We start from the raw sequence: 16,016 nt of genomic DNA on the forward strand, positions 1-16,016 counted from the left end.
CTTTTTTACTTTCTCCTATACACTATAAAACCTAAGAATGCATCTTAGTGTCTACAAAAGAAATAAAAATGACCTAGCTAGGGATCATATGATCAATAGTGCCCACGGGGAATAGAAAATACTAGAATAAAAGGGGGAAAAAGAAAAGTAGTAGTAGACCAATACAGCTTAGTGCCTATTATAGTGTGTATATATAGAGGATATATAATACATAGAAAACTGGGTTTTTAGGATTATTCTAGGGATAGGGTAAGACAGTCGGATGTACTAAGCTTCTGCTATTCGTGAGATTTGAGAAAGGGTTGTACAACAAGGGTTTATTGTATGCAATCTTTTTCTGACTTATTTTCACAGGTCGAATCTGTAATCTAATCGATCACATGACAACAATTTTACGAATTACGCCAAGACTCCAAATAAAATTGACCTATAGCTAGGGATCATATGATCAATAGTGCCCACGGCAATAGGGAATACTTGAAAAAAAAAAGTAGATCAATACAGCTTAGTGCCTTTTATATAGTGTGTATGTATAGAGGATATATGGTACATGGAAAAGTGGGTTTTTAGGAATTTAAGCTAGGGATATTAAGGTGGGCTCTTTTCAGAATTGTGTCAGAATATAGGAAAGATAATTAGGGTTTCATGGGGGAAATAGGGATCAAAAGATTTTGGCTCCATTAGACTAGTAGCTTAACAGTCTACAAGGGAATAAGTCAATAAGAAGAAGAAGGGAGAAGATGAGGATGTACGATTTGAATTTCTAGAGTCAATTTTTTATATTTTTGATTTTCTTGAAATAAAATATATCATAAGTAACAATAATTAACAATTCAAAATATATGAAAAAGTCGCAGTCAGTAAAAATTCGTTTGACTTTCAAAATTCGAAAAGTACAATATAAATTGAGACAAAAAAATAATAATTTTGAATTTTTTTAATTTCAGTCTACGTGACACATTTTTCTTTTTAGTATATCTTAAAAGGAATGTCATATTTTTATATGTATAAATAATTTTAACTCTAAAATTTCCATAATATATGGTCACACAAATGTTTAAAACTTACTTATACAATAGATTTCAAACACATTTCTTTTTGACCTAGTGATGAGTGAAGCTAGGTAAAACTATAAAGTTCAGATTCAAATCCTAATAGAGAGAACAAACTAGGTGATATTAAAATTTGGGTGAATAAAATTGTTCAGTAGTTGTGTTGGTGGAGATAGTAAATACAAAGTGAAACTAATCACAATGTGCACAATCTGATTTCGATATCACTATTATTAAAAAAAAAAATTCTTTCTTTTTAAAACTCCTTACCCAATTAAACAATATCACATAAATTAAAATTAAAAAATATGTATCATTTTTTACGGGGGTGGGGGGTGGGGGTGGGGGGTTGCTGAGGGCTCAGTATTGTTTTGTTTGTTTCTTGCCATTTGCCATTTCCCTTTCCCTATCTCTGCAACACCACAGCGGACGAGGGGGGCGAAATTTTTACCTTAATTATTATATATATAATATAATTTATCACTTAGTTTCTTATTTATTCTTATTATTAATTATAGTCATTTTTGAAATATTGAATTTATTATATTCAGGAGATAATATATTAAAATTGACATTTTATTTATTATTTTTTAAAGAGTGTGTCAAGTCAATACTGAAGAAGTAAAAATAAACGGAGATCGTTTAAACTCATAGAATAATATGTGTAGGATATATTTATAATTTAGTATAGTAACAGTATACCTATTAGATATTCCATGAGGTCTAAATGTCTAATTAATAGGGGGAAAAGTACTTAAATTTTGTTGGTGCTTTATTCTTAAAGCATCTATATTTGTTCGGACTCCTCTTTTTTTTCTTGCTCTTGGTTTAATTTCTTGATGCTCTTATTACTAGCTTTCCTTTCTATAGGACAGCTAATTAGCAATAAAAGAGAGGTTCAAGTGTACTTTTTTTTAACTTTCTATTTGGATTTGAAAGTTATATATATATATATTTCTCTCTTTCTTTAATTTTTTTTGGTTAAAGTAGTGTACTATGATTGAACTATATCTACCGCTAATTCTATTTAGTGACGGATTAGTAGAAAAATCTACTAATTTAGAGTGATTAAACGATGGATTAATGATAAAGTTTATAACTAATTACCTTTTTAGCCCCAGCTAGTCATTAACTAGTTAATGTATTTGTGGTATTGTGATATTTGACTACAATATTGAACTAACTTTACTCCCAAATGTATGTTTGTGTAATGACTCTCATTGTCATTTGTGTTTTGAAACTTTTTTTTTAGTTTGATCTTTTTTGTAGCTTTATTATGCAATTTATGACTTATGATGATGGGTGACACAATTTTTAGGGTGATAAGATGCATTTTGGAGAAGAATTTTTTTTTTGGAAATTTGTAAATAAAAAATTTGACGAAAGTCAACATTTTGGGTTAACAAGCTAGGATTGAGTTTGGATTAGGGGTGTGTCAAAACTAATTTAACCGATAAATTGGACCCAAAAAAACACTATTGATTTATCAGTATTGGGTTATTGGGTTAATGATTTTATAAAAAAAAATTATTTGGATTATCGGTTTGGTTTTCAGTTTCATGATTTTGGTTAATGGTTAAGCTAATAACCCAATAAGATTATATCAAAATTACAATTTTATTGTTAATTATATAACAATGACTTTTAACATTTTACCAACCGTATTTCCTAAATTTTAGTATTATTTCGGTTGTAGGTAACACAAACTAATCTCTCTACCTCTCTGTTGCGACATCTTCTCTCTTTGACGAAAAAAATAGAATTTTCTTCTCTCTTCTCAATTTTAGATTTGATTGTGATAAAAATAAATAATTAATGTTGTTTCCGCAATAAAGCATGCAATATGTGTAAAAGACTGTTTTAAAAGACTTGAATAAGTAAATGTAACTCAGTATAGAAAAATATAATACTTTACTTCTTGGAGAGTTTCTCTAACCGACAACCACCACTTATGAGCTAGTGATGATACAACGAATTGTTGTCGTTGCCACAGCAGTTCAATACTTTGCCAAGGTAAGGGATGCAAACTCATCTCTAGATCCAAAATTTCTCAAAGTCCATTGTTTTGGGACTAGTTTTGAGTCGCCTAAATTAACGGTCATGATCCTATCCTACACTGGCTACGTAGTTTATGGGCTCACCCCGTATCGGTGTTCAATACTACTCCCAAAATATTGTATTATGCTCATATACATCAAGTGAGAAAATACTCAAAATAAATCATTTAGTCTCTTTTGGACTTAGCTCAAAACTCAACTCTTCTCAACTCATCTCTTTTCTTTAAAACCAATATAATCTCAACTCAAGAAATGCATTTAAAAACATAGTTTAACTCTTCAACTCAATCTCGAAAAAAATGTTTTAATGTAATAATGCTCAACTCGTTTATATACTCAAAATACTCATGCTCAAAATAATAATTAAAAGATTTCTCAAACCCATACTCAAAGTAATAATTAAGAGATTTCTCAAACTCAACTCATGTCAAACTCTTTCTAAATCAAAGATGGAAATATTCACTCTTTAAACTCAAAATAGTGCATCAAATAATTAATGTAAAAACTTTGATAATCATTCTTTAAAAACTCCATCAATGCATAACATAAAGAAACCGAAATCTCAATTAGGGTTCATATGAATGCAAACATGAATCCATACTTTCAACAAGACTCAACTCAAGAAACTCATTATGGAATATAAAAATATATACAAGAACACACATGGAATTTATACACAAAACTCAATAGAAATTATAAATAACTCAAGAACTCAACTCATGGAGACTCGAAACTCAACTCAACTCGAATCAATAAATATGTAGGGCACATAGATGGACTCAATCCACGTTTTGATTAGCCTTACATACCTGAAAGAATTAGATTCTTGAAGAATTTTGAAAAACTCAACGAATGTTCTTGAAACCCTAGCTTTTTCTCCTCTTGAAATAACTTAGAACGTGTGAATTTGATTTATCTGAGGGTTTGGAATGAATGGGTAGGTTATAAGGCTATAAGATAGCCTTGGAGAAGTTAATTGAGGGTAAAAGGTCAAGAATACCCTTCTGAGAACGTAAGAAAACCATAAAAATTAAAAAAAAAATGACATTTTAATGAGTCTCGTCGGTCAAGTCGGCGAGCTAGAGGTCTCCTCGCCTAACTATTCGGCGAGTTGCCAAAATCGTGCCTTAGATCGCCTAAAATAACAGTTTGTGAAGGTTTTTAGGTCCATTCGGCGAGCTAAGTCGGGGTCTCACCGAACTATTTGGCGAGTCGCCAAATTGGCTAGTGAGCTCGCCGAATTATTCTGTCCGGACATGCTTCAGTAAAACAACCATAACTTTCTACTCCAAATGAGGCAAACTTGGTAGCGTTAGAAAGAGGACACGTAGATCTTTAATTTTTTAGGTCATGAGATATCTAACTCTTAATATTATAAAAGATATAATCATTTGAAGTTGACCCAAGTTAAATCTTTTACTGAAACTCAATCGCTAAGGAAGCTTTCAACTCAACTTTGTGCTAGAGGATCCTTATGACCTTAATTCACCTCCAAATTTATTCTCACACTAAAGAATTAACCTCCTCAGATGCACAAAATTATGAATCATCCGGTACAATCCCATACACATATGAAGGATGGCTCGCTCTTAGCTTAAAAAAAAATGAGGGTGTTACAGAAACCTTTGTAACTACTCTCTCTGTTCACATTTAGACTTGGCACATTCATTAAAAAAATAATGATTGACATGATTATTTTATCACGCTATCCCTAATAATTGATGTTTAGTATTAGATCTTAGAAAATAATTGAAAAATAAGTAATTAATGACTTAATATTAAGGATAAAACATAGAAAAAATAATTGTCTTTTCTTGATATGTGAAAAGTGACAAAGTAAAAATAAAAATCTATTTTTAAAATAATGATTGACTAATTTGCATGAATAGCAGTATTATGGGTGTGTTTGGTATGAAAGAAAATATTATTTTAGAAAATATTTTTTCAAGAAGAAAACGAGTTTTTTAAAATTTATTTTCTAATCTTTCGTGCGTAAAGCAAAAAAGAAAAATACTATTATAAGAGCATTAATTTTGTGTGATTTAGAAAAATATTATAGGGATTGAATGAGGCAGGGGTAAAATGGTCAAGACGTGAGGTTTGGAGGTTGAAATGAGGTTGGAGGTGGATTGGAGATAATGAGCTTGGAAGGTCGTCCACTTGTTGAACTTGTTTTCTATAGTCTCGCTTAGCGAAGTCATTTTTTCATTTTAAAGAACTTATTTTTAAAAAAAATATATTTTTAAAATAGCTTGACCAACCAAATATATATATATATATATATATTCTCTATGCCAAACACGCCCTATATATCTTCCTTGCATGGAAGAATAGTGAAAATGGTTCAAGACAAAGGAAATTAGATAGTAAAAAATATATAGGAAAAGAGAAAAAAAAACTAAAGTGAAAATGGAAGAATAGCGAAAATGGTTTAAGACAAGGGAAATTAGATAGTAAAAAATATATAGGAAAAGTGAAGAAAAAAAAACTAAAGGACCTTTGTATTTAAGAGAGACATATAGCCTAAAAATAAAACAGAAATTGACATAAATAGTCATTCAAACATAATAATAGCTTGAAAAAATATATTTTATATACATTAAGGTATGATATACATAAATATACATTATTTATACAAAACAGTATATAATTTTTGTATATATATTATTGAATATAATTATTTTGGTTCATCGATCAAATGTGTAATTTGCTCAAAACAAAATATATCTCCACTCCAATTTAGTAATTGCCGTACCATTTGTATCAAGTATAATTTAGGGGTGGGTTGGGGGTTGTAGGAGTTAGTGCAACAATAATTTTGCTTTAATTTAATGTTTTTTTGGCTTTAGGAGATTATAGTAGATTAGATAGCTTTTACCCAAATTCATATTTATCCATATTTTATATGGGTGGATTGTAATCCAATTCATTTTGTCTCAATCCATATTCAATCCATCCAAATCCAATTCAATCCAACCATTTGTCACCCCTAAAGTATATGTCTTAGCGTATTCCATACATAAGTTTTTTTTAAAAAAAAAAAGATTTGTGCACAAAACATTTCGTATTATTATGTAGTGTTTGAAAAAGAGTCGCGTCAATCTCAATCGAGTATAATGTAGACATTCTGTTCTGATGTAAGTATCATGAAGCAAGCATTATACACGGTTTGAATGCATGCATAAGTATTTATCGTAAATGTATTATTAAGCTTAGCGCAAGCCTTTTTCTTTTTTCAGGTTTGAAATCGATAATATATATGAGCAAGCTTACATAGATGAAATCTAAGAAATAGATAGATTTTATTTTAACCAACAAAGATTGTAGTAAGTATTCATTCATCTTTATCTAGAGATTTCATACTCGAAATGATTTATCTCCAAAGTGAGACTTAATTCCAGTATGAATTTAAATTTAATCGAATTCATAGTACGGTTACCAAATATCGAATACAATACAAAAATGCTAATAAGTACAAGATGTGTTGTTCCTGTGGTGAGTGCCAAGCTGGTAATATAATTGGGGTTGGACATAGCAGTTAGGGTAAGTCGTTTTCCATGTGTCACACATAATAAATGACCCTTTTGTTTTTCACTCGGTATTTGAAGTTCGTATTGAAATTCTGACTAAATTTGGATCGCACACTGCAAGGCTCATTTGGAGGTGGTGCTAGCTCCCAACAAGATTTTCTTCATGCCTAGAATTCGAATCCGAAACCTGTAATTAAGGATAAAGTAGTCCTACAAATACACCACAACTCATGTGGATAATAAATGGCCCTTCAAGTATAGATAGACACACTACATTTCCACATCTTAACTTTCAACACCATAAGACATCTCTTTTTCACCATCAATATGCTCATTTGGCACTACTTGATCCATTTCCTTCTTTTATTTTGGAAAAAAGAAAGAAATTTTAATATATCTAATTAAAGACATTTACCGTACGACATAAAAAATTGACATATCATAAGATGCATGGTTGGTGATTTATTTTTATTTGTCTGAACTTTGATATACATAATTATTTATTACTAATTGTGTTGATGCACAATATCAAAAATATTTTTAGCGGTAATTAATTAACGGCAATAGCTTAATTGCCACTAAAAATATCTTTTTAGAGGCAATTAACACTCTTTGTAAATGTCGCTAAAGCCTATAACGACATTGGATCTAATGTCAATTAACTAATGCCGATAAAAATATTAGCACTCTTTATTAATATGCATATTTATTACCCCTAAAATTTATTTTTGTTATAGTGATGGAAGATATATACACAATCACACATATTTGTGAATTAATCAACTGACTCAAACAATTATCTCGACATCTATCTATTGACATTTAAGTCATGACATGACCTATGATCGAGCCACTATATATACATAAGACGAACCCTTTAAGCCATTACATTAGTGGATAATTCTAAATGTTAATTAAAAGTTTGAAGGATAAATATGGACCTCTTTTATTAAATTGTCTATCAGAAACTACTTTCTATCTGTGAGGTAGGAGTAAAGTTTGTGAACACTATATTCTCCTCAAATTTTATTTTGTGAGACTATACTGAATATATTATTGTTGTTTTATTAAAAATTTGAATTCGTAAAGTCAACATAATTTCTCACATAAAATGATGATTTGCCAACCATAACTATGAAAGGACAAAAAATCTAATGAAGAGACAATAATTGAACAATTTCAGATAATTTAAGAATAAATTTGAACAATTGAACTTCCCCCTTCAACAAAAATTATCAATCGTTCAAATTATTTATGCATATAGTTTTATAAATATTACCTTTTTTGTGGTTGAACTTTTTTAGTTCTTCCAAAGTTTAGTTAAATAAAGAAATTATAATTGAAGTCCAAACATATGATTGAAATTCAATCATTTGTATATGAATTCAATCTGCCTGAAGTTCATGTACATATGAATAAAATTCACTCATTTTTATTTAAACTTTTGATAAAAATATTTGAACGTCAATTCTATATGCACAAACTTTAGACATTTTTATTGAGTCAAATTCTACTAGCATTTTGGAGGCCCAACCCTTTCAAATAAATGGCTGGATTGGGCTAGACTAGGTTGTTGAAGTCTCTAGCACGCTAGAGCTAGGGCTAATTGATCTACCCATTTTGACAGTTCTACTTATAACAATATATTTTTCCTATTTCAAAACTTAATCGTTTTGACAAAATTGAAATTGGTTCAAAATATTTAATTTTTTTAGAAAAAAAATACTTAGTTTTTTTTCTCTAATTCACTCTTTGTACTTTAATTTAATTGAGTGTTAATTAAGTGAGATATTTAAGAGACATAAAAAAATAGATTGGCCAAATAAAATACTTCTAGGATTAAGACTATTAGAGATATTTCTTAAATAAATTGAATAATTTGTTAACAGTTTTTCAATTGATATAGGAAAACAAACTCCTAAACCCTGATTAGCTATTTTAATGTTACATTCATTCAATTCCTTAGATTTAAGAGAATGACAATTCCTACGTCCTATCAAATTGTGACAAAAAGGTCAACGTATATTATTTTTTTTAGATTTTTTATTCGATGTTTGGTATTTATTTTGAAATTTTAATTAACTTGAATAGGCACAATGTAAACTCATTAAAAGGAAATCGCTTCATACTAAGATTTTTTCCCTCTGTCGAGTTACGAATCAAAAAATTTTAATTAAGAAATGAATTTTATTCATCCCATTAAAACCATTAGCGATATAAATAAATATATCGTGATATTGCAATCAAATGAAATGAACAATAACTTTAAACCTATAAAAGGGATGTTTCTGATTTTATTTTTTGCAATTACATTGAAGGAAAAAAAAAAGACAAGACCAATTAAGTTGTTTTCTCATCCATAAATGCCATCTAATTTATGGACCATATAATACTCGTAAGGTAGATTTTACATGAGATTTAAAAGTCCACTTGAACTCTACAAATTTAATTTATATTAAATAGTGAAAAGACATACTCATAGTTAGGACTTCTCCTGAATTGGTGTCTTTGTGCCTGTTAAATAAGCAGCAGAGTTCATGCATTCTACAATAAAAGAAAAAGGAAACGACACATTCTCTTCTCCTTTTTCCTTCTCCAAATTCTGAAAAGTTTATGTTAAGATTTTTTCTTTGAAAAGCGTTGGAATAATTTTTTGACAAGATAGGATTCATAGACTGTGATTCTTTGGTATAGTTCGCATTTATATACATGTGATTGCACCATTAGACTAGTAAAACAAATTTGATGGTCCTAAAAACTATGTGTTTGATTCGACTCTTCACCATCTATAGGGATTTTATTCTTCATAGGTCTATGCATAAAATAAAATAAAAAGAGACCTTGAAAGGTACTCTCTCAATCCCAATTTATATGACACATTTTTGAATTTTGAGATTCAAATAAGTATTTCTTTGACCATATATATATTTTTTTCAAATATACTTTGAATTGTGCAACATAATTAAAACATGGGGAGTAACACTTTACGCCTAATCATCTTATGGACAATAAAGGTGGTGAAGGCATCCACACAAGCTGAGAGATTGAACATCAACCACATATATAGTTCTTCACAAAAGAGAGTAGTCAATAGAGTTCATCTCGGAGTTTAAGCTAAAGCGCACATGTGCTGCCTGATGTTTCTAGAGATCAAACACATCTCAAGAAGGTTCAAATCATCCTAAATTCAAAAAGTATACTATGTTTCATTTTCACTTGAACTACCTATTGCCTACAACTATAAGGAAAGGGGTTACATAACTTTTTAAAGATTTAGATGTCATTTTCACTTGGACTACCTGGTTGTTGATGCCAAGGCAATCCTACCTCTAGATGTCATTGGGTTCCTGATGCTACTGGTTGTTGTTGCCAAGGCAATCCTACCTCTTGATCTAACATTGGCAAGCAATGCACAATATAAGTATGTTATCCCAGTTCTCCAGGTCCATCGACAAAGAATATTTCAGCTCTTCCGATATCGATAGTATTACAACACTAATAGATAGTAAATGTAATAATTAAGAAACTTCTCAAACTCGTGATTAAAATAATTACAAAAAGGGAGTGGTCAACAAGTTTTTCGCAAAGATTAACCTAAAGCAACAATGTATTGCGCAATTTTTCTAGAGCTCAAATATATCTCAAAGCTGTCCAAAACATCTTAGATTAAACAAACACACTACTAACAATTCTCAAATCATGGAAAAATCTTAGAAGAGAAGAATTAAGGGGAAAACAAAATTATCTTCACAAAGATTGATAAATATAATTACTTTTCTTTTATTTTTGTGATTATAATTTGTTTTCATCACTTTGAAAAAAATTGTAGTGGACAAACTTTGGCATAGTAGTGAGAAAATCAAGTCAGTTGCTATGATGGTTGTTAGAACCGAAATAATCAGGTGTCATGCAGAAGCTAGCAAAGAAAATCTCGAAAGACCATGAGTAAGAAGACAAACAAAAAATATACCAAAAGAGATACAAATATTTAACGTGGTTCGAGCAACCGACTTATATCCAAATGAGGAGATGAGTAATTCACTATATAAATATGAGAGTATTCACTCAGAAGAAAAAGAGATTCACACAAGTGATAACGTATCACTTATGTCTCACAAATTCTCCCCCTACATAAAACTCTCAAAGCCTCCAATGACTGTATTGTGCATGTTACCATGTTAAAGGAATGAGCCTCTATTTATAGAGTCATAAACCTTTTTCTACAACAAAAAAGAGTAGCCAATTATAGAGACTTTTTGTTTTCCTTTTAGGAAAAGGAAAATCTAAACCTAATTATACTAGAAAAGTCATGGCAAACACCCAACAATAGCATCAAGAAGATCAGCAGTCAACAGTACCCAATGTGTATTTTCTATTACAAGTGATCTTCTACGGTCCGTATGAAGGCACCCGTAGCGACTTAGAACCAATTTAATGAGGGGTATTTTGGTATTTTTGTAACAACCCCTAAAATGTTGTATGTCGATATTTTAATTCTCGATGAAAATAATACAACCTCTGTATTTTGGGCATAACTTTTCATAGGTTGGTCCAAATTAGGTAATTCAAATTTCTGAATAACCACAACATCATTACCTACAACTTTCATGAATAATACATCTTAAGATTCGGAGTATAAGTAGATCAAATAAATTAATCTTTGTAAGATATAGTGTTATGACGGAATTGAGTGTTTATAGAAGAAAATTCATATCTCACTGTAGGTTACTCCAAATTGGTTGATTCTTGAACGATATGAAACTAGACTTCCATATCTACAATTCTTATGAAGACACCAAATCCTAATAAGGAATTTATCTTATTCAAACGCAGCTTCGAAAAAGAGTATTCTATTAAAAAGAACTCATCTTACCTACCATGGAAACATCTAGATACATTTGACATCATTCATGACATAAATTATCCTCCATTTAACATCATCCATGACATCAATATATTCCATTAAATTTTCAGATTTTTCTTTATAATTATTTTATTTATTGTTAGGTCCCTCTTTCCCACCTATAAATACCCACCTTATTTCCTCATTTTATTTATCAAGCTTTCTTAAGCATTTCTTCTCTCTATATACTTCTTCTCAAATATAGTTTTAGTTTTAGTAGTATAAAAATACTACTCCGGTTATTCTTATATTCCGGGTAGTACACAAAACGCTCCGGCGAGAAGAAAAGGCTAGGGGTCCAAGAGTGTTCCAATTCGGAGTAAACCTTCGGATTTAAGGTATGTAAGGCTTTCATAGCATTGGATTGAGTTCTTCCATGCGCCCAATATTTAAATTCATTATAATTGAGTTATAGTTGAGTTTTATCCAAATCTTGAATTCTAAATAAATTAATTCTTCTTTTATTGAGTTTGATATATTTATGCATTAATATTATTATTGTTATCTCTCATATTATTGGAATTATTATTCATGGCTACTTTCCCATGAATCCTAATTGATTTGATGTTCATGAATATTTTTATACATGTTTTGAGTAAAGATGTTGGCTTTTTATTATTTTCATTGATAAAAAGAAAGTTATATGAATTAATACTATATATGTATTTTATTGAGTTTTGAAAGAGCAAAAGAGTTGAGTTTGAATGAATTTGAGCAAATGATATTTTGAGCAAGATGTTTTGATGAGATGTAAATGATGTTTTTGGAAGTATAATGATTGATGAACATGAAATGAGATGAGTTTGATGATTTAAATTAAAGTCCAATGAGACTAGATGATGAGTTTAATATGAGCACATATTTTGGAAGTAGTATTGAGCACCGAGTTGGATAAGAGTTTAATTGACTCAAACCCCAGAACTACATAGCCAGCGTAGGATGGAGGCTATGCCTTTTAAGTCCCAAAAAGAGGACTTTGATGAGTGGATCCAAGATGGTGATGTCCTTTACCCTGGCAAGGTATTGGATGGATGTGGCAACGACATCGCTTCGTTGTATCATCGCTAGCTCATAAGTGATGGTTGTCGGTTAGAGAAACTCCCAACTGAGTAAGCATTGCTTATTACTATTATTTTTATTATTATATTTTAAACTTGCATTACATATTAATGTTGAGTTCTGAGCTGAGTTTTATTGAGAGGAGTATCTTGATATCTGTCCTTACCTTCCTGCCATTTTACATACTCGTACATTCCACGTACTGACGTTATTCGACCTGCATCGTTTTATGATGCAGATACAGGTGTTAGAGATCCTCAACAGGCGCATCGTTAAAGATCATTTCTTTTTGGCTATTTGGTGAGTCCTTTTTGTATTCGAAGGAACTCTTTATCCTTTAATTATTGTTGAGTATTATATTTCTTTTAAGGTAGCCATGGACATGTCATTGGCACCATCTAAGAGTATTAGAGGCTTCATAGACAGAGTTTGATGATGTAATCGGAGTAGTTCTCCTTAGAAACTACTTCTTCTAAGAATTATCTATTTTTCCTTTGATTATGACAAGCCCACATTAGTATTATTAAGTCTTCCGCTGATGAACAAATGAATAATGAGACCAATTGGTTCTCTCGGAAGCCAGAGATGGTTTCTGAGTGCCGCCCACGCCTAGGGTACCCTCTCGGGGCGTGACAATTTTAACCACCTTTACCAAACTTAACCCAAGATGATTTAAGACTAAATTTAGCCCCTTATCAGTACCCAATGTGTATTTTCTCTCATTAACACTTAAAAAATTTTGAGAGCACGCATTGAAGAGAAGGAGAAGAGCTAGATTTCAAGAGTTCCAAACCAAATCTTTGTTTTTCACTCAGTTAATCTTTGTTCTAGGTATGTAAGTTTATCATAACGTTGGACTAAGTTCCTTATCATGTCCTATATCTCTATATATCTAAGTTGAGTTTTCAAAGCTGAATTTTAATTCTGATAATGTGGATTCTTGAGTTATCTCTATAAATTTTGTTGAGTCCTTGTATATATTCAACTATACATTGATGATTTTCATGAGTTGAGTGATTGAGATTGTGTGTTCCTATTTGCATTCACATGAACCCTAGTTGAGTCTTGCATTTAATTATATATGCATTGTTCGAGTTAAGGAGTAATAATTTTCATCATTTAATTGAAAAAAGGTGTTTGAGCATGAGTTGAGTTTGAGAAGTCTCTTATTTATTATTTGAAGATGAGTTGACAAGTCTCCTAAGCACTATTTTGAGCATGAGTATTATTGAGTATAAATAATTTGAGCATTTTAAACATCTATTTTGAGATTGCATTGAGAAGTCAAATTATTCCTTTTAAATACATTCGTTAAGTTGAGATCGTGACTATTTTAAAGAAAAAAGATGAGTTGAGTTTTGAGCTAAGTCCAAAAGAGATACAATGAGTTAATTCATGAGTAAATACACTTACTTGAGATATGAGCATAATAATTATATTTTGAGAGTAGTATTGAGTATCGATTTAGAAGTTCAAATAACTCAAACCCCATAACTACGTAGCCCGCGCAAGATAGGATCGTGTGACCGTTGATTCAGGTGACTCATTGGCCTCATTGAGGACTTTTATATAAATCCATGTGATGAGTTTGTGTCCCTTATCCTAGCAAGGTATTGGAAGGATGTGGCAACGACAACAGTTCGTTGTATCATCATGTAGATCATAAGTGATGGTTGTCGGTTAGAGAGAACCTCCCCAAGAAGTAAAGTATTATATTTTCCTATACTGCGTTGCATTAGTATTTCATGTATATTTAAAGCATTGTCTTTTATTATATTGCATGTTCATTTGAATTGAGTTATTTTCAGAGTTGAGTTCTTGAGTTGAGTATCTTAATGTGAGTTTTCTTTTTCCATTTTACATACTCGTACATTTCATGTACTGATGTCATTCGACCTTCATCATTTTATGATGCAGATACAGGTGATAGAGATCTTCAAACAATGCACCATTGAAGATTAGTTTCTACAAAGCTTTGGTGAGGCCTCTTTACATTCAGAGACACTTTTGAGTCTTTACTTTTCAGTTGTTATTTATCAGTTTGAGGTGGCCGTGGACCTGTTCCAGTACCTATTTCATTGTCAGTATTTTAGGCTTTATAGACTAGTCAGATAGTGTTCAGTTTAGTTTCTCAAGTATGTTTTGAAAACATCGAGTTAAATCTCATACATTATTATATATTTGAATTTCATGATTTTTGCTAAAGAGTATTAACTGTGTGTATTATTGAGTCCATTTGAGTTTATTTATGAGTTAAAGTCTTCCACTGAGTGAGTTAGCGAAGCTTAGTGGTTTGCTTGGGACCAATAATGATTTTCGAGTGTCGTTCATGCCCAGGATGTAGGCTCGGGGGAATGACAATAACTCTATCCTAAATCCTAATTCATGCCTTTAAAAAGAGGTACATAATTTCTGGAAAAGACATCTCAAATATTTCATAAACTTTAGGATATTAACGAAGAGATCAAGACAATAAATTTTGTCTTTTTTCAAAGACAAGACATCAACAGATTTCTTTCTAAAGATAAATTCAAAATATTGAAATATTCCTTGACATTCTTGATAATCAAATACATCTCAAGAAGGTTCGAGTCATCCTGCATTATATTCAAGAAATACACTATTAATGATCCTCAAATCTAGAGAAAGCTTAAGAAAGCAGAATCAATGGAATAAACAGAATTATACTCACAATCTTAATGTCATGATCCAACCCACCGGGTCTTACGGACACCTACTCTAATACCTAGATAGGAGAAATTTACAGAAATATCATGCGAAAGTTTAATAAATACCAAAATAACAGCCTAAAAAGTCAAGAATACTCCATAATTAAGTATTAAACTCTACTGTTTATTACAAGAAAAATTTTAACACCTCCAAGGATACTAGTCTAAAAAGGTACAAGAGCTTCTAAAGATACAGAATATAAATAAAAACAAGACACAACTTCCACCATAAGAAATGAAGAGTAGAAACTGCTAGAGACTCATCTTCGTCTTCACCTATGAAATATCACTGACCCTACAACCAGACTATGCCAAATGGCATAGCAAAAGTAGTATCAATACAAATAACATATACTAGTAGGCATCATTGGTCAACTTGATACACACCGCATAATATAAAGAAATCAACAAGAAAAAGCATGCTCCTAAGGAAATACACTCGACAACCTTTATGCACAAATTCTTATCATTCCATTAACCTCATTAAAGTTGTTCAAGCCTAACTCTCATCCCTTCTAGTTGTTCCGCTATCAACTTTAATCCAGATTAAGGCCTAGCCCTTTTATCACATAGATGAATTTCTGAACTAAGGGGCTCATTAACTTTGTCTAACCAGTTTACTACCTTTAGCTTTCACACCAACATCTGGCCCTAGAATAATTAGTATCTCACTCGAAAGAGGAAAA

This window comes from Solanum dulcamara, chromosome 6, assembly GCF_947179165.1.
Source record: "Solanum dulcamara chromosome 6, daSolDulc1.2, whole genome shotgun sequence".
Taxonomy (NCBI): domain Eukaryota; kingdom Viridiplantae; phylum Streptophyta; class Magnoliopsida; order Solanales; family Solanaceae; genus Solanum; species Solanum dulcamara.